The sequence below is a fragment of the Petromyzon marinus genome, chromosome 23 (assembly GCF_048934315.1).
Source record: "Petromyzon marinus isolate PM22_M1 ecotype Great Lakes invasive population chromosome 23, UKy_Petmar_22M1.pri1.0, whole genome shotgun sequence".
NCBI lineage: Eukaryota > Metazoa > Chordata > Hyperoartia > Petromyzontiformes > Petromyzontidae > Petromyzon > Petromyzon marinus.
Window position 1 is genome coordinate 29,966,399 of NC_133689.1, and position 23,535 is coordinate 29,989,933.

At 52.5% G+C, this 23,535-nt stretch overlaps 4 non-coding genes and 1 pseudogene across 4 annotated transcripts; all 5 read left to right on the forward strand.

Annotated features, from left to right (window-relative positions):
- Positions 1-4,974: 4,974 nt before the first annotated feature.
- On the forward strand, positions 4,975-5,093 carry LOC142927782 (5S ribosomal RNA). The gene has a single exon (XR_012944706.1). It is a non-coding gene; the product is annotated as a 5S ribosomal RNA (ribosomal RNA).
- Positions 5,094-5,525: 432 nt separating this feature from the next.
- Positions 5,526-5,644, forward strand: LOC142926083 (5S ribosomal RNA). Its single transcript, XR_012943008.1, has one exon. It is a non-coding gene; the product is annotated as a 5S ribosomal RNA (ribosomal RNA).
- A 253-nt stretch (positions 5,645-5,897) lies between these two features.
- On the forward strand, positions 5,898-6,016 carry LOC142927397 (5S ribosomal RNA). The gene has a single exon (XR_012944322.1). It is a non-coding gene; the product is annotated as a 5S ribosomal RNA (ribosomal RNA).
- Positions 6,017-6,202: 186 nt separating this feature from the next.
- Positions 6,203-6,321, forward strand: LOC142928581 (5S ribosomal RNA; annotated as a pseudogene).
- A 252-nt stretch (positions 6,322-6,573) lies between these two features.
- On the forward strand, positions 6,574-6,692 carry LOC142926719 (5S ribosomal RNA). The gene has a single exon (XR_012943643.1). It is a non-coding gene; the product is annotated as a 5S ribosomal RNA (ribosomal RNA).
- Positions 6,693-23,535: the final 16,843 nt, after the last annotated feature.

Genomic DNA, 23,535 nt, shown 5'->3' on the forward strand with positions numbered 1-23,535 from the left:
AACCCCATTCACTCTCACCCCTACAACATCCACGCTCACTCCACCATCCATGCTCACCTTTACAACCCCCACTCTCACGCCCTACACCATCTATGCTCACTCCTACATCATCCATGCTCACCTTTACAACGTCCACGCTCACTCCTACACCATCCAAGCTCACCCCTACACCATCCACGCTCACCCCTACAATAGCCACGCTCACCCCTACACCATCCACGCTCACCCCTACAACATTCACGCTCACTCCTGCAATATCCACGCTCACCCCTGCAACATCCACGCTCACCCCCTAACCATCTACGCTCACTCCTACATCATCCATGCTCACCTTTACAATGTCCACGCTCACCCCTACACCATCCACACTCACCCCTACACCATCCACGTTTACTCCTACAACACCCACGCTCACTCCTGCAACATCCACGCTCTCTCATACAAAATACACGCTCACTCCTGCAACATCCACACTCACCCCTACACCATCCACGCTCACCCCTACAATAGCCACTCTCACCCCTACACCATCCACGCTCACCCCTACAACATCCACGCTCACTCCTGCAACATCCACGCTCACCCCTACACCATCCACGCTCACCCCTACACCATCCACGCTCACCTCTCCAACATCCATACTCACCCCGGCACCATCCACTCTCACCCCGACACCATCCACTCTCACCCCCCACACCATCCACGACCACCCCAACCCCATCCACTCTCACCCCTACAACATCCACGCTCACCTTTACAACCTCCACGCTCACCCCCTACACCATTTACGCTCACCCCTACACCATCCACGCTCACCCCTACACCATCCACGCTCACTCCTACACCATCCAAGCTCACCCCTACACCATCCACGCTCACCCCTACAATAGCCACGCTCACCCCTACACCATCCACGCTCACCCCTACAATAGCCACGCTCACCCCTACACCATTCACGCTCACCTCTACAACATCCACGCTCACCCCTACACAATCCACGCTCACCCCGACACCATCCACGCTCACCCCTACACCATTCACGCTCACCCCTACCACATCCACGCTCACCCCCACCACATCCACTCTCACCCCTACACCATCCACGCTCACCACTACACCATCCATACTTTCCCCTATACCATGCACACTCACCTCTACACCGTGCATGCTCACTCATACAACATCCACTCTCACCACTACACCATCCACGCTCACCTTTACAACATCCACTCTCACCCCTACACCATCCACGCTCACCCCTACAACATTCACGCTCACTCCTGCAACATTCACGCTCACCCCTGCAACATCAACGCTCACCTCGCCAACATCCACACTCACCCTAACACCATCCACGCCCACCCCAACCCCATTCACTCTCACCCCTACAACATCCACGCTCACTCCTACACCATCCATGCTCACCTTTACAACCTCCACGCTCACCCCCTACACCATCTACACTCACTCCTACATCATCCATGCTCACTTTTACAACGTCCATGCTCACCCCTACACCATCCACGCTCACCCCTACACCATCCACGTTTTCTCCTACAACACCCACGCTCACTCCTGCAACATCCACGCTCACCCCTACACCATCCACCCTCACCCCTTCAACATCCACGCTCTCTCATACAAAATCCACGCTCACTCCTGCAACTTCCACGCTCACCCCAACACCATCCACGCTCACCCCTACAATAGCCACGCTCACCCCTACACCATTCACGCTCACCTCTACACCATCCACGCTTTCCCCTATACCATCCACACATCTACACCGTCCATGCTCACTCATACAACATCCACTCTCACCCCTACACCATCCACGCTCACCTTTACAACATCCACTCTCACCCCTACACCATCCACTCTCACCCCTACAACATCCACGCTCACTCCTGCAACATCCACGCTCACCTCTCCAACATCCATTCTCACCCCGACACCATCCATTCTCACCCCAACACCATCCACGCCCACCCCAACCCCATCAACTCTCACCCCTACAACATCCACGCTCACCCCTACCACATCCACCATCACCCCAACACCATCCACGCTCACCGCTACAACATCCAACCTCACTCCTACACCATCTACTCTCACTTCTACAACATCCACGCTCACTCCTACACCATCCACCCTCACCCCACAACATCCACTCTCACCCCTACACCATCCACGCTCACCTTTATAACATCCACTCTCACCCCTACACCATCCACGCTCACCCCTACAACATCCACGCTCACTCCTGCAACATCCACGCTCACCCCAACACCATCCACGCTCACCTTTACAATGTCCACGCTCACTCCTATACCATCCACGCTCACGCCTACACCATCCACGCTCACCCCTACACCATCCACGCTCACTCCTACACCATCCACGCTCACCCCTACACCATCCACGCTCACCCCTACCACATCCACGCTCACCCCCACCACATCCACTCTCACCCCTACACCATCCACGCTCACCACTACACCATCCATGCTTTCCCCTATACCATGCACACTCACCTCTACACCGTGCATGCTCACTCATACAACATCCACTCTCACCACTACACCATCCACGCTCACCTTTACAACATCCACTCTCACCCCTACACCATCCACGCTCACCCCTACAACATTCACGCTCACTCCTGCAACATTCACGCTCACCCCTGCAACATCAACGCTCACCTCGCCAACATCCACACTCACCCTAACACCATCCACGCCCACCCCAACCCCATTCACTCTCACCCCTACAACATCCACGCTCACTCCTACACCATCCATGCTCACCTTTACAACCTCCACGCTCACCCCCTACACCATCTACACTCACTCCTACATCATCCATGCTCACTTTTACAACGTCCATGCTCACCCCTACACCATCCACGCTCACCCCTACACCATCCACGTTTTCTCCTACAACACCCACGCTCACTCCTGCAACATCCACGCTCACCCCTACACCATCCACCCTCACCCCTTCAACATCCACGCTCTCTCATACAAAATCCACGCTCACTCCTGCAACTTCCACGCTCACCCCAACACCATCCACGCTCACCCCTACAATAGCCACGCTCACCCCTACACCATTCACGCTCACCTCTACACCATCCACGCTTTCCTCTATACCATCCACACATCTACACCGTCCATGCTCACTCATACAACATCCACTCTCACCCCTACACCATCCACGCTCACCTTTACAACATCCACTCTCACCCCTACACCATCCACTCTCACCCCTACAACATCCACGCTCACTCCTGCAACATCCACGCTCACCTCTCCAACATCCATTCTCACCCCGACACCATCCATTCTCACCCCAACACCATCCACGCCCACCCCAACCCCATCAACTCTCACCCCTACAACATCCACGCTCACCCCTACCACATCCACCATCACCCCAACACCATCCACGCTCACCGCTACAACATCCAACCTCACTCCTACACCATCTACTCTCACTTCTACAACATCCACGCTCACCCCTACACCATCCACCCTCACCCCACAACATCCACTCTCACCCCTACACCATCCACGCTCACCTTGACAACTTCCACTCTCACCCCTACACCATCCACGCTCACCCCTACAACATCCAAGCTCACTCCTGCAACATCCACGCTCACCCCTACACCATCCACGATCACTTCTCCAACATCCATACTCACCCCGACACCATCCACTCTCACCCCGACATCATCCACTCTCACCCCGACACCATCCACTCTCACCCCAACACCATCCACGCCACACCCAACCCCATCCATTCTCATCCCTACAACATCCACGCTCACCCCTACACCATCCACGCTCATCCCTACACCATCCACGCTCATCCCTACACCATCCACGCTCACTCCTACACCATCCACGTTTACTCCTACAACACCCACGCTCACTCCGGCAACATCCACGCTCACCCCTACACCATCCACACTCACCCCCACAACATCCACGCTCACCCCTACAATAGCCACGCTCACCCTTACACCATCCACGCTCACCTCTACAACATCCACGCTCACCCCTACACCATCCACGCTCACCACTACGCCATCCACGCTTTCCCCTATACCATCCACACTCACATCTACACTGTCCATGCTCACTCATACAACATCCACTCTCACCCCTACACCATCCACGCTCACCTTTACAACATCCACTCTCAACCCTACACCATCCACGCTCACCCCTACAACATCCACGCTCACTCCTGCAACATCCACGCTCACTCCTACACCATCCATGCTCACCTCTCCAACATCCATACTCACCCCGACACCATCCACTCTCACCGCGACACCATCCACGCTCACTCCTACACCATCCACGCTCACCTTTACAACCTCCACGCTCGCCTTTACAACCTCCACGCTCACCCCCTACACCATCTTCGCTCACTCCTGCAACATCCACTCTCGCCCCTACAATATCCACGCTCACCCCTACACCAGCCACGCTCACCCCTACACCATCCACGCTCACTCCTACACCAGCCACTCTCACCTCTCCAACATCCATACTCACCCCGACACCATCCACTCTCACCGCGACACCATCCACTCTCACACCCCACTCCATCCACGCCCCCTTCTTGGGTGTCTGTATATACATCTGGGGTTATGTGTTTCCTCTCTCTCGTAAATTTAGCTCTTCTGTACCTGATGATGACTGCTTGTGTTGCAACCGAAACGTCGTACGCTATTGTTATTTTATTATTTTTTATTTATACGTGACTTTACCGAAAAAAACAAAGAGTAATTCTTGCAGTCACGAAAGCTTCGAATCAAGTCATCCAGACTGTTTGATGCCACTCTTTTGGGGATCAACCAGGAGCACAGAATAAAGGTTTTATGAGCGATGACCTCCAAAAGTATAGTTGAATGTTGATTGTTTTATACATCTGAATGTGCGACAGGTCTTTCCAAGCATGGCCTACGACCATATCACCCTGAATGCGCCCGATCTCGTCTGATCTCGGAAACTAAGCAGGGTCGAGTCTGGTTAGTACTTGGATGGGAGACTGCCTGGGAATAGCAGGTGTTGTATGCTTTTGTTTACTTGGATCTGGATGGCTCGCTTTTTACACTTCGACTCATCCAGTGAGTGCACCTGCCAATTTCACGTCGATATGGTGTACTGCATTGGGATCAATATTTTCTTGTAAAATAATGTTTGATGCCACTCTTTTGGGGCTCAACCAGGAGCTCAGAAACAGGTCCCTGCAGGGTGGGCTGGTAGGACAAGTCTCTGCGCTGTCTATTACTGATTTTATACACCCAACAGCACGAGATTTCACTTCGTTAAAGTATTGAAAGGGGACGGACGGACGTACGGACACATTAATCTATTGCAGGCTGGTACACTCAGTTTACAACTTCGTTCCTACCAGTATAAAGGTTTTTTGAGCGATGACCTCCAGAAGTAAAGTTGAATGTTGATTGTTTTATACATCTGAATGTGCGACAGGTCTTTCCAAGCATGGCCTACGACCATATCACCCTGAATGCGCCCGATCTCGTCTGATCTCGGAAGCTAAGCACGGTCGAGTCTGGTTAGTACTTGGATGGGAGACTGCCTGGGAATACCAGGTGTTGTAGGCTTTTGTATATTTGGATCTGGATGGGTCGCTTTTTACACTTCCACTCATCCAGTGAGTGCACCTGCCAATTTCACATCGATATGGTGTACTGCATTGGGATCAATATTTTCTCGTAAAATACTGTTTGATACCACTCTTTCGAGGCTAAACCAGGAGCTCAGAATAAACGTTTTCATGAGCGATAACCTCCAGTAGTATAGTTGAATGTTGATTGTTTTATACATATGAGTGTTCGACAGGTCTCTGCAAGCACGGCCTACGTCCATATCACCCTGAATGCGCCCGAACTCGTCTGATCTCGGAAGCTAAGCAGGGTCGAGCCTGGTTAGTACTTGGATGCGAGACTGCCTGGGAATACCTGGTGTTGTAGGCTTTTGCATTGTTATATCTGGATGGGTCGCTTTTTACACTTCGACTCATCCAGACTGTTTGATGCCACTCTTTCGGGGCTCAACCAGGAGCTCAGAATATAAGTATTCATGAACGATGATTTCCAGAAATATAGTTGAACTTTAATTGTTTCATACATCTGAATGTGCGACAGGTGTGTGCAAGCATGGCCTACGACCATATCACCCTGAATGCGCCCAATCTTGTCTGATCTCGGAAGCTAAGCAGGGTCGAGCATGGTGAGTACTTGGATGGCAGACTGCCTAGGAACACCAGGTGTTGTAGGATTTTGTATTTTTGGATCTGGATGGGTCGCTTTTTACACTTCGACTCATCCAGTGAGTGCACGTGCCAATTTCACGTCGATATGGTGTACTGCATTGGGATCAATATTTTATCGTAAAATAATGTTTGATGCCACTCTTTCGGGGCTCAACCAGGAGCTCAGAATAAAGGTTTTATGAGCGATGACCTCCAGAAGTATAGTTGAATGTTGATTGTTTTATACATCTGAATGTGCGACAGGTCTTTCCAAGCATGGCCTACGACCATATCACCCTGAATGCGCCCGATCTCGTCTAATCTCGGAAGCTAAGCAGAGTCGAGCCTGGTTAGTACTTGGATGGGAGACTGCCTGGGAATACCAGGTGTTGTAGGCTTTTGCATTGTTGTATCTGGATGGGTCGCTTTTTACACTTCGACTCATCCAGTGAGTGCACCTGCCAATTTCACGTCGATATGGTGTACTGCATTGGGATCAATATTTTATTGTAAAATACTGTTTGATGCTACTCATTCGGGGCTAAACCAGGAGCTCAGAATAAACGTTTTCATGAGCGATGACGCCGACGTGTTCAGTGAGCACGATTCGGATGTGGGCCGGACTGACCTTGTTAAGCACCAAATTGGCACCGGTGCCGCCCAACCAATTAAACTCCCCACATACCGAGTGGGCGCGCCTGAACGGGCCCAGATTAAAGATGCCATCGTGGAAATGCTCCGAGATAACATAATCCAGCCCTCAGCTAGCCCCTGGTCTGCCCCGGTGGTACTGGTGATGAAAAAGGATGGGTCGACCCGGTTTTGTGTTGATTACCGAAAGTTGAACGCAGTCACCCTCGGCGATGCCTTCCCCATCCCCCGCATCGATGACACCTTTGACAGCCTCGCGGTGGCGCGGTATTTTTCCACCCTCGATCTAGCATCCGGGTACTGGCAGGTGGATATGGCGGAGGAGGATCGGCCAATGACTGCATTTACCAAACCGATGGGACTGTTTGAGTTTCGGATACTCCCGTTCGGACTCACTAATGTGCCTGCGACGTTCCAGTGGTTGATGGAGCTGGTGATGCGGGGCTTGCAGTGGGAACAGTGCCTAATTTACCTGGATGACGTGATAGTGTTCAGTATATCTCTGTCTGAGGACTGGTCCAGGTTATGAGAGGTGTTCCAGCGACTGCGAGCCGCCCATCTCAAACTCAAGCCACGTAAGTGTTATGTTGCGCAGCACAAGGTGGGGTACCTTGGACACCGAATCAGCGAGGCAGGGTTGCGCACCGATCCGGAGAAGGTACGCGCCATAGTGGAATGGCCATGGCCAAGGAACCTGACGGAGATCAGGTCATTCTTGGGGCTCGCCACCTATTATCATCGATTTGTAAAGGGATTCAGCGAGATTGCACGCCCCCTCACCCAACTCACTTCCCCTAAGAACCCTTATCAGTGGACGGAGGCCGCCTGACGGCCTTCACCACCCTCAAAGACCACCTCACCCATACCCCCACCCTGGCTTTCCCGGATTTTTCCACCGATTTGATTTTGGACACCGACGCCTGCAGCTATGAGCTGGGCGCGGTGTTGTCACAGGTGCAGGATGGGATGGAGCGGGCCATCGCATACGCCAGCTGGACCCTGAGCAGGGCCGAGCTGAACTATTGCGTGACCCGTCAGGAACTGTATGCCGTGATCTTCACATGTAAACAGTTCTGGCCGTATTTGTATGGCAGAAAATGTCGGGTGCGGAGTGACCATTATGCTCTGCAGCTCCATCTCACATTCAAGAAACCGCGGGGGCAGATGACCCGATGGCTGGCGCAGCTGCAGGAATACAACCTGCAGATCGAGTACCGGGCTGGGCGGATGCACGAAAATGTGGACACCTTGTCGAGGCAGCCCATGGTGTGCGCCGAGACGAGGGCGGAGGAGGCCTGCCCATGCTTCATGGGGGACGCTGCCAACAGGCAACGCCCCCCCGGGAGCGCACTGAGACCCCCCTCTCACGAGAGAGAGTGCAGTATGCGCCGCGGAGACCCCTACAGAAGGAGCCGACGGACTGCCCCACCCTGACCGGGCGGATCCAAGAGGACGTCAGCTGCGCCTTCCCGGGCCTGGATGACGAGCAGTTGAGACAGACCCAGCAACGGGACCCGGATCTGGCGGCAGTGGAAGCGGCCCTGCGGGAAAAGAAGAGCACCCTACCAGGACCCTGGAGTGGTTTGTATGCCCGGTTGTGTGTGCAGAACGGGGTGGTAAGAGGGTGCATCTGTGTTCCCGCCCAGGTGCGACCCCAGCTGCTATGGCTGGTGCACAACCACCTGCTCGGGGGCCATGATGGGGAACGGCGCACTAGGGAGACCCTGCGTCGCCAATATCTCTGGCCCAAATTGGCGCAAGACGTGGCCGCCTGGGTACAGGGCTGCCGCGCGTGTCAGCAATGTGGGCCGAAAGCGGCGCAATATCAGGTACCCCTGAGGCCGTTCCGCGTCAGTCGGACAAACCAGCTGGTTGGGATCGACCTACAGGGGCCATTTCCGCGATCCCACCGGTGGAGTATTTCGCACGCTATCCCGTGGCGGTGGCCATCCCCGATAAGACGGCTCTTGTGGTGGCCTGGGCATTCGTGGAGCACTACGTACTTAAGCACGGGATCTCCGAATGGGTCATTACCGAGCAAGGTAGTGAGTTCGAGGCAGAGCTGTTTCAGGTGCTGTGCCGCGAGTTCGGAATCCAGAAGGACCGAACCACGGCGCACCACCCCCAGGTGAACGGTATGGTGGAGCGTATGAACCAGACCTTAGCTGGGAAGCTCAAATGCATGGTGGCCGCAACTCAGCAGGACTGGGACGAACACCTCCCCTATGCCCTGTTCTCCTACGCCACCACAGTACACACGTCTACGGGACAGACCCTGTTCCTAATGATGTGTGGCCGTGAGTCTCGTCTACCTGCAGATCTGCTGTTCGGCGTTCCCCCACTGCAACGGGATGAGGGGAGCCGCCCCGTGGAGCACCTGATGGAGACTCTGCGAGGGGCCCGGGGCCGGGCCTACCCACAAGGAGAGGCCGCGCATCGGCACCAAGAGCAGGGCGCCCGGCCCCTTATGGAGCCCCCCTTCTACTCGGCGGGCTCTAACGTGTGGCTATACACCCCTCGTGTCGGGGCTGGACAGCTGGGGAAACTGACCACCTACTGGCGCGGACCCTGGACCGTGGGGCGGCAGATCTCCCCCTGGACGGTGCTGATTCAGGGCGGAGACAGGGGCCGAGAGATGGTGGTCAACGTCCGCCAATTAAAACCATGGAAGGCAGCCCCAGCAAGAGAGAACCCCGCAGTTTGGGTACCCCGAAATCCCGGGGTCCCAACACCCTCCATGCTCGGCCCCGAGGGGTCACGGCCCAGGCCGGGGGGGGCGGGGACGATGGCACCTAAACCCTGCTGCCTCTGAGTTTGTTCCCCAGCCCACAGGTGCCGAGGGACGAGAGGAGCCATTGGAATGGAGGAAGAGACCGCCGCTAAAAGCCCAAAAGACGGAGCCACCACCCCCGAGGCCAGCCACGAGGGCCGGGCGAGTCCCGCGGACCCCGCGGCGCTACCTCGTGGGGGCAACCCAGGCGAGATGCTCCAGTCAACCCGGGACGGAGACTGGCACCTCGGCGGGCTATGTGGTGCCATAGCAGCGAAGCCACTCCGTCGGAGCCATGCCTGCAACGCCACCACGGGAGAGCGTGCAGGCCGAAGCTGCTTCTCCCTCACCATCCCCAAAATGAGCACACACAACACACACACCCCCCACGTAGGACCTCGTGGGGAAGTCACATGGCCTCCAGGTTTTCACCCAGGGGCCTTCTTCGTAGGGACATCCCTCACGGTTTCCTGGGGCCAGGGAATTGTCCGACTTCCCCCAGGTTGAATTACACCACAGAGCCGTGAATTGACGTGCAATTGCATGCTCACGACAAGGCTACTCAGTCACCGCGGTTAGGTCCACACGAGCACCAGGGGAAGCATCCGATTGGCCGGCAAAGTACGCTTGCACGCCGTGGCCAATGGCAACGGCCCAACGGCGGCCCCTGTTGATGGGTAGAGAGGGAAGCGGACGTCTGTGAAGGCACCGAGGTGGGCGCACCAATGGCGGTGGGGTATCGCGGGTTAGCCGGGCAGACCTTTGATGTAGAGAGGGATAAAATGGGAGAGGAGAGCGACGATGGGGGTTCGCGTTCTCCTCAAATGAGCGATCGGAGCAGTCAGCTTGCCGGCCACTGGGTCGTCCGTGGGACGAGTATCAGCGAAGCCAGGCCCCGCTCCCCGCAAGAACCTCGTGCAGCCTCGTCTCTCCGCGACGGCCCACGCATCGGAGGCGAAATGTGAGTACGAAAGCGAGAGTGGGGAGTTTCACTCCAAGGGGACGAGGTAGATCAGGTTTAGACCATCGAGAGATAGGTTAAACCTGCCCTGCTGACCCGGACTGACTTGGGTAATAGTAGCCCACAGACACGCCAGGAATAAATCGTCAGTGATCAACAAACCTTGTGTGGTTTCTGCGAGTGTGGAACGGGCACATGGTGGTGTGAGTCCGCTCGTCGTGGTACGGGGATTTGCACGTGGGTAACTCTGTTGAGGCGGCCATTGTGTGCGGGCCCGACCGGGGTTCCTGCGTCGTACCCTGTGTTTGTGCGCGAGTGTGTATTTACCCACGTGTTTGCGCTCGCCCCTGCGCGTAGCTCGTGATTAGCGTGTGTGTGTGGCGAGCGGCGGCGGACTCGTACAGGGGCACGTGAGGTTACTCATCCGCCCTTGTGTTTAACGTGTGCGTCAGGTAGACAGGCGGCGTACACGCAAAATTATCCATACTGCCTTTGTTTAGCCTGTGCCCGCGGTGAGCGACGGTGGACTCGCCTGGGTACACGTGGGATTATCCCTACAGCCCTTTAAACAATCTCCATTGCCCGCCCTCGGTGGCAACGCGTGTGCGAAGGACGTCATTGCCCTCTGACCCCCGGTTCAGCGCGTGAGAGTGGTGCGTGGGGTTGTGTGAACGGATACGTCGCGTTTGAGTGGCTGAGAAGCGACAGATTGATTCCAGGCAGCCATGCGCCAGCCCCGAGCTATGCCCCCCAAACAGAACCTGCGGACCCGAGGGGCTCCGGCGCGAGGAGAGGAGCTGGGGAGCAGTAGCCCTCTCCCCACGAGTGAGCAGTTGGATAGCGGTGGCTCTCACATGAGCGAGGAGTCCGGAACCTGCAGCTCTCCCGAGATCAACCCTCCCCCGGAGGGGGAGCCAGGGGCCCACGTCCCTCACAATATCGCGTCCCTCCTGCGTTCTCTGCGGCTGTGCCGATCTGATTATAGAATGCTTTGGGAAGGGTAATTGCCCGAAACGTGTTTTGATGTTGCGCGCCAGTTCCTCGTGAGAGTGGACCGGGCTCTTATTCTCGTAGAATCGCAGCCACGCGCTCTGCTCGGGAGTCGCGAGCGACGCGCGGTTGCGTGAGGCGCTGTCTGCTGCTACTGCAGCAGCTGCAGTAGCCGAGGAGGGCTCTGTCTCAACCGAGAAAGCGGTGATATAGAGGATGTGTCACCCATCCTCACACACTCGCACAACACAAACAGCACGCATACCTTCCGCACTCGACATCACGCATGCCTAACGCATCAAGGGTCGGAGGTCAGGGATCACCACGTCACGCACGCGGCACGCTCGGGCGGGGAAGAGAGATCGGGGTGTGAGCACGACGTGCACGAAACGCAATCCGATGAGTGAGTGGTTGACACTCGGATCGGATTGGTGCGGAGAGCGGATCGGGAAAGAGCGAGAAGTGGGAGAAAGGTAATTGGTGGAGAAGAGGTTTAAAAGTGACTGAAAAACGTGGAACTGGGTTGGTTTGATGATGAGTGTTGCTGTAATGTACGAGCGGTGACAACGAAATAAATAAGTTGAAGTACACCAGCCCGAGTCTCCTTTTCAATGTGTCCTCGTCGTCCTCACCATGTCTGGACGTGGCAAGACCGGTGGTTAATCTCGAGCCAAGGCAAAGTCCCGTGCAGCACACTCGCACGAATATTTTCATAACCAAACGCTCTCAGCATTGAGCGTTTGGTTACAAAAACATGTTTTCTGTCGGTAGGTTTTCGCAGTGCATAGTTGTGTACCAAAACGATTTCAGAGTCATGGTTTTGAACAACCATGCAGTAAAATCTATTTCATTCGTGGTGGTCTCAACAAAGAGCATATTCTATACACGATATTTGAATGTTGCGATAATTTTCACCCGAATTATGGGGAAGTGAAATCCAAACAATGGAAAGAGGTTTTACATCTGACACTTGTTATGACCTCGTTATTACATCTTTAAAAATGTGCAGTTTCAAAGATTAACATCTTATTTAGATGATGTATACTGAATGGTGCCAAAACAACCACTGCACGGTCTCTCGTGGTTTTAATCGAGTATCTTTTTTTGGAAGGGTATTTTCTTGAGAAAGGAGCAGCGCTTAAGGACACCAAAGCAGCTCATAGCCACTTGACTTTGATGCGGCATTCTGCAATGATACAAACCACGAGCGTCGAGTTTGTTATGAAAACGGCTTCCCCATCGAGTCCTTTGCAAGCTGACGACCCCAATCAACACGCTCCCTTAGCATCACGTCACGACTCCACGGACCAATGAGAGCGCGCTCTGCGCCAGAGATCTCTGATCTCCAGGTTCGCAGCGCGCTAACCGTTGCACCACCGCTCCCCACACTTTCACAAACAAAGACAAAGATCCCCCGTGTAGCCTTAACAGAATGTTGGGGCAGGTACTGTTAGCGACTACCTATGAAGAACGGCACGGTACACGAGGGCATAAGTGACCAACACCATCCCCGGCCGCATTTGTCTCCCTAGTCGTGATGTTTACACAACGTGTTGATTTCAGGCTGAATTAGCGAGGCCAATAACCGATTCAGACAATCGTCACTTGTCTTTGCCGTGAGCGGGAATCGAACTGATTGGCCGGCTTCGTGGCGAAGTGCGTTAATCACAACACTACCGCTCCCCACATTCACCAGCTCACACAAAGACACAGATCCCGCAGCACCTACCCCCCAACAGCCCTAACAGATTATTAGGGCAGGTGCTGTGAGCAAGCACCTGTGAAGGCCAGCACGGCTTGGCGAATGGGTTATTGTATGCTTGAGAACTTGAGAGGGTGGGTGGGTGGTTTGTGAGTTATTGATTGGATTTCTCCAGTATAAATACATATTCTAATTAATTTGTACGTAGGTATCTTAAATAAATATTCGGACAATGGAACATCTATTTACATTCGTATTCACGCGTTGTTATACGAAGTGTATTTGTTGGGGTGTGTGTGTGCACCTTCTACCAACAGTCTGTTCAGAAGGGTGCGCGAGGCGCGTGTGAGTGGTTCGTGTGCTGGGTTCCTCTCTGATTCGTGTACCAAGGAGCACGTGACTCGCCGTGGCGTCACCCAAATCGCCAGTTGCCTCGCAACGAGTTGTCCGACGCGCCGTCACGAGGCCCTAACCGATGTCACGTGGTCCTAACTGCCATATTGAGCAGAGGCGTTGAGCAGAGAGCTGCGTTCTTGCGTTGCTCAAGATTTCCAAATGATGACCTCATACGAGAATATTGCACGAAAAGATATTGACATGGTGAGTGGAGCGAGTGTTGCTGTGTGTGTGTGTAGATTCCTGTGTGGGGAGTAGGCAGGGCTGTTGTGTCGCTAGAGGAGTAGCGCGAATTTATATTCCACGGTGGTTGGTATTTAGTGAAAAAGTCATGGGCCTCCTCTTTGTCTACTCAGACTCAAAACGATTACAGTATCTGATTCAACGTGTTAAAACATCACCTATGTAAAGAGCCCCCGTTGAAAACATCAGCATAGGGGAGACAAAGGTGGCCAGGCGTGGTGTGCCGTGCTGCTCTTCAGCACAGCACTGGTCCAAGGCTGCCAGGGGGATCTTCGTCTCTGTAGCTGTATATGAGGAGCATGCTTAGCGGCACGCTTCACGATTTTCTTCCTCCGCCTCCCCCCCGTTCCCTCCCTTTCGACTCCGGATTCTGAGAAGCCTGCGAAGTCCCCCTCCACAGCCGCTTGGGCCGAAGTGGTCGCAGACTACGAGGCGAACCAAGGTACTGAACATCTTTGAAAACGAGCTGTATAGTTCATCGTATTCCTCCAGTATGAATATAGATTGAGATTCTGATTCTGACTAGGGGCAGGTGCTCATAGCAAGTACCAATCAGCACCACCACTCACTTTCCTCAAATAGCTTTGACGTGCCCGTCCTTGATCGATAGTAAACAATAATTTAATACCGACGATGAGTACATCAATGTGCGTGTCTCTTTGGCCTGTGGCCACATCTGCCAGAAGCACTTGTGTAAATTTGCCTCTTTGGTTTTCCTTCTAAAGAACGTGACGAGTTGCTATCTATTTAACAAGTAATTAAGTCATAAGGATAGTCTCGGTAACGATAAATAAGTAAATCAATGATAAACGAGCGCTAAGTAAACAAGTAAAGTCTTTATTATAGCGATGTCGGTAGGCAACAACAAACCCGGGTAGCCATGGCAACGGCCTCCCCGCTCCAACTGTCGCCAACGGTCCAGGCCTCGAGCCCCGCCCTCTGGTGACGTCACTGCCACGGCCTATGTGGCCCCGCCCCCGTCTTCTGCAGGCTCCGCCCCCATCGTAGAACACTACAATTATAATCTTAGCTCTTTCGGTAAAGTCACGTTGAAGGGAAACAATAAAATAATAAAATATATATAAAACAATAAAAATTCTCACGACGTTTCGACCGTTTGTGTTATGTTCCCTTCAATGTGACTTTACCGAAAGTGCTAAGAATATGAATTACTGCAGTCACGAAAGCTTTAAATCAAAATTTACACTACAATTACTTTGATATAAAATATAATTAGTATATAATTACAATAAAAACATTGATGACATGGCCGTCTAGATGCGTTGCCTAGCCAAGGTCACCCTCGCAATGATGTATTTGGGTCGTACATATTCCAAGGTCCGTGTGCTCCTCCCACAAGCTTTCCATGCAATTCTAAGGGTGCAGCCGACGTTTAAGTACAATGATCATAGAATGTTGACGTGGATGACTGAATGACGAATGTGAGTACTTGCATGATGATAATTAAGGGTACGGTCCAGGTACTGCCCAGTGCTGATGACATCCCCCTACTGTGCCCTAGGTCTCACTCATCCCCCAGAATCCTGTGAAGGAGCGGAGTCAACAGAGTACCACCACCTCCTCCACGACGCCTGCCTCCTGACAGCCGAGAATCCCCTGCTGGGATATGAACAGCTGTGCAGCTGCTGTTGCTGCCTGGGCCTGTGCGGGCCTCAGTTATCTCAGGTCGACCCTGCGCCAGTTCCTACAGTCGGGTTCTGGGAGGCGGCGGCTGTTAAGGACATCTGGCTCGAGATGGAAGCAGCCAAGAAGTCACCTCAACGACGCCGGCAGAAAAAAGCAGCTGGACCCAACAGCAGCAGCTGCTTGGCTCGTCCCACAAAGCGTCCCCGAGCTCCGGTGGGGGTGATGACGCGGGCCCAGAGGACTTGCCCCTCCTTCGTGGCCGAGGAGCAGGGCTACGAAGTGGGAGGCCACCTGAGAGTCAACCTCTCATATTATAATGACTTTTGCGGGAGGCCTTCACTCAGCAAGAAGAGGCGCTGCCACGGGGAGAAGATTTTCGTCTGAAAATCTTCTCCCCGCCTCCCCTCCATCCTGCCCGACCATCTCACCCCCCACCAACACTCTCCAAACCACCCTCCACCATCACCATCCACTCACCCCCCACCTTCACAGTAAGCCCCAACCCCCATCATCACTATTCGGTGTGCCCTCCACCATCACTATCCGCCCCAAACCCCACAATCACCATCCAACCAGCCCCGCAACATCACTATCCACCCATCCCCCACCATCACAATCTGCCCCATCCACCACCATCAACGAACGCCTCATCCCCACTATCCCCCCCCCACCACCATTACTATACACCCATCCCCCCACCATCACGATCTGCCCGACCAACTACAATCACTATTAGCCCCACCCCTTACCAATACAATCCGCCTCACCCTTCCCCATCACGATCCGCCTCACTCCTCACCATCACTATCCGCCCCCCCCCCCCCTAACATCACTATTCACCACCCCTCACCATCACTATCCAACCCAGCCACTACCATCACAATCCGCCCGACCCCCTACCATCACTATCCGCCCCAAACCCCACAATCACTATCCAACAAACGCCGCAACATCACGATCCACCCAACCCCCCAACATCACAATCTGCCCCACCCACCGTCATTACTATACGCCCATCCCACCGCCATCACGATCTGCCCCACCCACCACAATCACTATTAACCCCACCCCTTACCATTCCTATCCGCCTCACCCTTCACCATCACTACCCTCCTCAATCTCCCCCATCACAATCCACCCACCCCTCACCATCACTATCCACCTGAACCTGCACCATCACGATCCGCCACACGCCCAAATATTACTATATGCCCATCCCCCCCACCATCACTATCTTCCCCACCCACAACAATCGCTTTTCGCCCCACCCCTTACCATCACTATCCAACCCATCCTCGACAAAGACCAAGAAGACGAATCCAAGATGGCCGCCTGAGGCGCGCGTGCGCTCCCGGGGCGTTCCCGGGCCGCACTCCGAGCAGGGGCTGGTGGGGCCGTTTGTGAGGGGGCCGAGGGAGCCGACAGAAGGAGGTGATGGAGCCGAGGTGGCCGGGGGGGGCCGACGGGGGCGGAGGGGGCGACGGAGCCGGGGGGGGGCGACGGAGCCGGGGGGGGGGCGACGGAGCCGGGGGGGGGGCGACGGAGCTGGGGGGGGGGCGACGGAGCCGGGGGGGCGACGGAGCCGGGGGGGGGCGACGGAGCCGGGGGGGGGGCGAAGGAGCCGGGGGGGGGGGCGACGGAGCCGGGGGGGGGCGACGGAGCCGGGGGGGGGCGACGGAGCCAGGGGGGGGCGACGGAGCTGGGGGGGGGGGACGACGGAGCCGGGGGGGGGGCGACGGAGCCGGGGGGGGGGCGACGGAGCCGGGGGGGGCCGACGGAGCCAAGGGAGGGCCGATGGAGCTGGGGGAGGGGGGCGACGGAGCCGGAGGGGGGGGGCGACGCGCGAGCAGAGGGAGCCGACACTGACTTTCTCATACATCATACACTGACTCCCTCACACATCATGCACTGACTCGCTCATCATGCGCTTACTCACTCACACATCATACACTCGCACAACCACTGACCCATTCACTCATCATACACAGGTTCACTCATCGTGTGCTGGCTCACTAGCACATTATTCACTCACTCACACTGCCGCTGACTCACTCACACATCATACACTGACTCACTCATCATGCGCTGACTAACACATTGTGCGCTGACTCACACATCATACACTCACGCTGCTGCTGACTCACTCACTCACACATCATACACTGACTCGCACATCATACACTGACTCACTCATCATGTGCTGACTAACACATCGTACGCTGACTCACACATCATACACTCACTCAACCTAATACGGACTCAACCATCATACAGTGACTCGCACATCATACACTCACTCACGCTGCTGCTGACTCACTCACACATCATACACTGGGAGTGTCGTGCTGCCAGTTATGGCTGCAGGTTTTTGTCGTCAGTGTTATGTATATCGTTTATTGTTAAATTTAAAATTACAGTTCCTAAGATTACTGTTGTTACATTGTTTTTTATAGCTTTTTTTTGGTGATTTAAAAACATATGGTTAATCTAAATTGTCTTATAGTTCATATTCTTAGCTCTTTCGGTAAAGTCACGTTGAAGGGAAACAACAAAATAATAAAATATATATAAACAATCAAAATCAAAATTTGTCTTATAGTTGTTGTTGTTGGCTTGCACCACATTGTGATTTTTGCACACAGCGTTTTAATACGTTTTTTGTGTGTGTGGAATATGTCCTGGTTTATTCCAGGATGTTTCTGTTGCGCGTCGTCGCTTTGGGATGTTCTGTATTCATATTTTGTTGGTTGCGGTTGCACCCGACTTAAGATCCGCATGGCTCACAGGGCTATACCTAAATCAATGAAACTTGAAACTTGAAACACCATCACTATCCGCATAACTCTCCACCATCACTATACTCCTCATCCTCAACCAACACGATCCTCCTCACCCCACACCATTACGATGTGCCCCACTCCCCACCACCCACCACCCCACCACCCACCACCCCACCACCCTCCACCCCACCACCCTCCACCCCACCACCCACCACCCCACCACCCTCCACCACACCACCCACCACCACACCACCCTCCACCCCACCACCCTCCACCCCTCCACCCCACCACCCTCCACCCCTCCACCCTCCACCCCACCACCCTCCACCCCACCACCCTCCACCCCGCCACACCACCCTCCACCCCGCCACACCACCCTCCACCCCACTTCGCCACACCACTCTCCACCCCACTTCGCCACACCTCTCTCCACCCCACCCCGCCACACCACCCTCCACCCCGCCACACCACCCTCCACCCCACTTCGCCACACCACCCTCCACCCGACCCTGCCACACCACCCTCCACCCCACCCCGCCTCACCACCCTCCACCCCACCACACCACCCTCCACCCCCGCCACACCTGTTGTATATGCCCCCCTTTCCATCTTAATATTAACAAGTAATTTTTCAATACATATAGATACATATTTCTATTGTTTCTTTTAATTTTAATAATGAATAAAAACACCAAACCAGGCCTCAGCATGGCATGTGGAGGTCATATTTACCTTGACCCACTAACACGATTTTGACGTTCAGAGCCCTCCCAGGGTCAGAGGGAGCAGATAGAGAGCCGAGCGCAGCGGATTGCAAGGGGCTGACGTAAACACAAAGCCAGGGTCACTAGGAGGTTGCGTTAGCCTAGATCTAGTTAAGTCAAAAAAGCTAATTGGTTCTGCATTACTATTAAAGTAACTTAAAGTCGGAATTTAACGACAGGGTAGGCTAAAGTTATTGATCTTCACACCCACTTCAATTGAACCCTGCCACAAGCTACGTCAATGTAACCATCACCCGTCTATTAATTTAATATGAAATGTATATACATATTTTAATAATTTCTATACGACTTGACCCGAAGCCTAACACTCAGGTTTTCCTAAGTCAACATGAATGCTCTAATCCACCCATACGCAAATAATAAGCCGGGTTAAAGTAAGAGTAGAGAGGAAAAGAAATGCAAGCGCACAGCAAAACTGCAACGTAAGCAAAGGGCGATGTTAAACCCAGGGTCGGAGAGAAAGGAAGATCCCGGCCGTCTTTGTATCCCCGCAGCGCGGGGTAGGAGTGTGTATACGCTCGGGGAAACACGAGTCAAACACCACAACGGGAAGCTGACCCAGACCTTGAACTAATACAGAATCATAACTGTGGAACTCTGATGAAGTGAAATGTTAACTTAAAACTTTTTAACCATTTCTTTGTGCGTCGGTGAAAGTCGGAGGGAATATCACCCCTCCCTCCAGGTTGTGCACCCAGACAGAGAGGCGCCTTCGAGACAATTTATAACATTTGATTGTTTTACTTGTGGGTTTTATGGTAGGAGTATGACAACGGAATATACCGTGGGTGATGCACAAGGACACACACTGACACACGTACGGACACACACACGGACGCAGATACATATGGACAAATCCTGACACAGCAAAAATCGAAAGAAACCCCGCCTTGTGGGCAGGATCCGAGTGAAGGGATTTTTGGGCATAAAAAGAGGAACTCGGAGGAGCAACTTACCAGAGTTCGACGGGGGGGGGGTCGGCTCACCAGAGTTCGACCGGGGGGTCGACTCTCGGGAGACAGTTCGACTCGGAGGAGCAACTCGGAAGAGTTCGACCAGGGGGGTCGGAACTCGGGGAGTTCGACTCGGAGGAGGTCGTAACGCGGGGAGTTCGACCAGTGAGTCGGTTCAGGAGCAGTTCCAATCGGGAACGAGAGCAACAGGTCGCCAGCCGGCGAGCTGCAGAGCAGGGGGCGGCGAGCAGAAGCCAGAGTGGCCCCGTCGATACCCACTGACGTTGGCAAGACTCGCAGGGTAGTGAGGCGTCACCTAGTGTGATTTCCAAGAGCTGAAAGACAGAGTATTGCTGAAAGTTTCATTTACATTGAGTCCAGCTGCAGATCGACCGACGCACCAAGCAAGAGCTTCTGCAAACCAGAGCAAGAGTACGTGCGACTGGAGTCATCCAGCAGTGGAGAAAAACCTGCTGTCAGAGAACCAGTACAAGTGCGTGCGACCTGAGTCATCCAGCAGCGGAGAGAAACCTGCTTTCAGCAAACCAGCAGCGAGTACGTTCGAGTTCTCCACACAGAGAGAGAGAGGGAGCGTGTCGATGCAGATCATCCAACAGCGGAGAGAAACTGCTGTCAGCGAACCAGCACGAGCGTGATCGCGCAGCTCATCCAGCAGTGGAGAGAGGTGTCCACTGAGCAAAACTGAGAGCGATCAAGCAACTCTCCCCCGTGGACAGAGGCTGGCTGCTGCGTGGAGGAGGGCGGCGATACGTATGATGCACTCCCACACACCTCACCGCTCTAAAGGGAGCGAGGCTACTTCTCCTACAAGCGATGCCAACTTCAGCGTATGGCAACGCAAATAATTAATTCCAAACACTGACTATTCAAAACAATTCATATCACTCAAACCTACACGGGTCCTTAACCAGAAGCGAACACTCAAGTCCGTGAACCATCTGACTGTGGAAGCATCAACCGTGTGATAACAGTCCGTCGTTTATAAGTATATTCATAATTTCCCTCTTTAATATTTTGTTTTGGACTGTGCTTCTAATCGCATAAGTTACCAACCGATCCATCAATACGAATTAACCCTTGGCACCTTCGCCACGGAGCTACGCTCCCGGGGAGGAATCGTGCTAAACCGATTTTCTGATCTTACAATCTTATTCACGCATGAATTAATTAATTAATCTCCCGTGAGATAACACGTTCCGCCGCATACCCTCACACTAAGCCATTTCGGTAATCTTATAGTCTGTCCGGTGGATCTGTTGTTACATTTATGCCTTTGGAAATAATAACTGTTTGATTGTCTTTTTATATGAATACCGTTGCATGTTAATCAATCGCCTGATAATGTGCTGACCATTTCAAGCATAATGATCGTTCATATTATAATGTATAAGCTTTTGTGTAGCATAGCATTTATATGTCCTGACTCTCTCTCTCACTAACAGCAATCGCTTTATGCGGGGTCCATGTGTTATCAAAGTGAAATCGTACAGTCGTTGATGGTACTGTCTTGATACCGTGTGGATACTGTGTTGAAGTTCCGAGATTGAGAGTTCACATACATATTATAGTTAAGGTTTAATTAGAAAATAAATTGATTAATACAGAAGTGGTCGTGTGATTCTTTCCTGAAATTTTTGCATAAGATCTGTATCCTGCGACGAGATATGAACTCGGGAACCTAAACTATAAACACACCAATACACACTCATTAAACTAAAGCGAACGATATGAACATGGGAACCTAAACTATAAACACACCAATACACACTCATTAAACTAAAGCGAACGATATGAACATGGGAACCTAAACTATAAACACACCAATCCACACTCATTAAACTTTAAAGCGAATGATATGAACTTGGGACCTAAAATATGAACACTCGGAGAGTGTTAAAGCGATAATCATTGTATTATGCTGATCAATAATACGAAGTTAGACAACGAGGACGAATTGACACTAGCGTAACTGCACACGATTGATTGCGTTATCCTGATTGATAACCCCACCTCGTCAACGAGGCGGGGCCTGATTATCATGAAGGCTATCATGAACACAACCACACCCACTCGTATAAATTAATACTATTACCTCTCTAATTAGCAGAGTTATACGCATAATTACACGAATTAACATAATTTTGGATTAATTATGCAAATTTCGAATTTCATTTAATTTTAATTATTTTTCATCAATTTTCACACACCCACATATACAACAACATGTTGTTTGATTGGTTGCTCGTCCATTTTATATCCCATAGCTTAACCACTCATATCTTTGGATTCCTCTCGATGAGGCGAGCAGTACGAGTACCACCTTGATGGGTCTGCGACGTTTTCTTCCAGAGTTATTACCAAAAAACCACAAACATCCCAGAATCCTCTCGGTTGGGGTCAAAATGTTGTCGCTCATTAAATCCCATAAGAAACGTCGCATCGAATAAATGTGATTGAATTCTCCCAGTCTGCACGAGCGGAATTGAATGGTGTAACTGATTTTGCTGTGCTGTGTTAAATCAGATATTTGCATGACTGCTTCCAGAGTTACTACAAAAAAACCACAAAACATCCCACAATCCTCTCGGTTTGGGGTCAAAATGTTGTCGCTCATTAAATTCCATAAGAAACGTCGCATCGAATAAATGTGATTGAATTCTCCCCGTCTGGACGAGCGGGATTGAATGGTGCAACTGATTTTGCTGTGCTGTGTTAAATAAGATATTTGCATGACTACAATTGTTTTATTTTGTGAATAGCAAAAAGCATTCAACCCATAATACATGTTGTTTTATTGGTCGATCGTCCATTTTATATCCCATAGTTTAAATACTCATATCTTTGGATTCCTCTCGATGAGGCGAGCAGTAGGAGTACCATCTTGATGGGTCTGCGACGTTTCCTTCCAGAGTTATTACAAAAAAAAAACCATCCCAGAATCCTCTCGGTTTGGGGTCAAAATGTTGTCGCTCATTAAATTCCATAAGAAACGTCGCATCGAATAAATGTGATTGAATTCTCCCCGTCTGGACGAGCGGGATTGAATGGTGCAACTGATTTTGCAGTGCTGTTTTAAATAAGATATTTGCATGACTGCAATTGTTTTATTTTGTGAATAGGAAAAAGCATTAAACCCCATAAAACATGTTGTTTTATTGGTCGCTCGTCCATTTCATATCCGATAGCTTAACGACTCATATCTTTGGATTCCACTCGATGAGGCGAGCAGTACGAGTACCACCTTGATGGGACTGCGACGTTTCCTTCCAGAGTTATTACCAAAAAACTACAAACTTCCCAGAATCCTCTCGGTTTGGGGTCAAAATCTTGTCGCTCATTAAA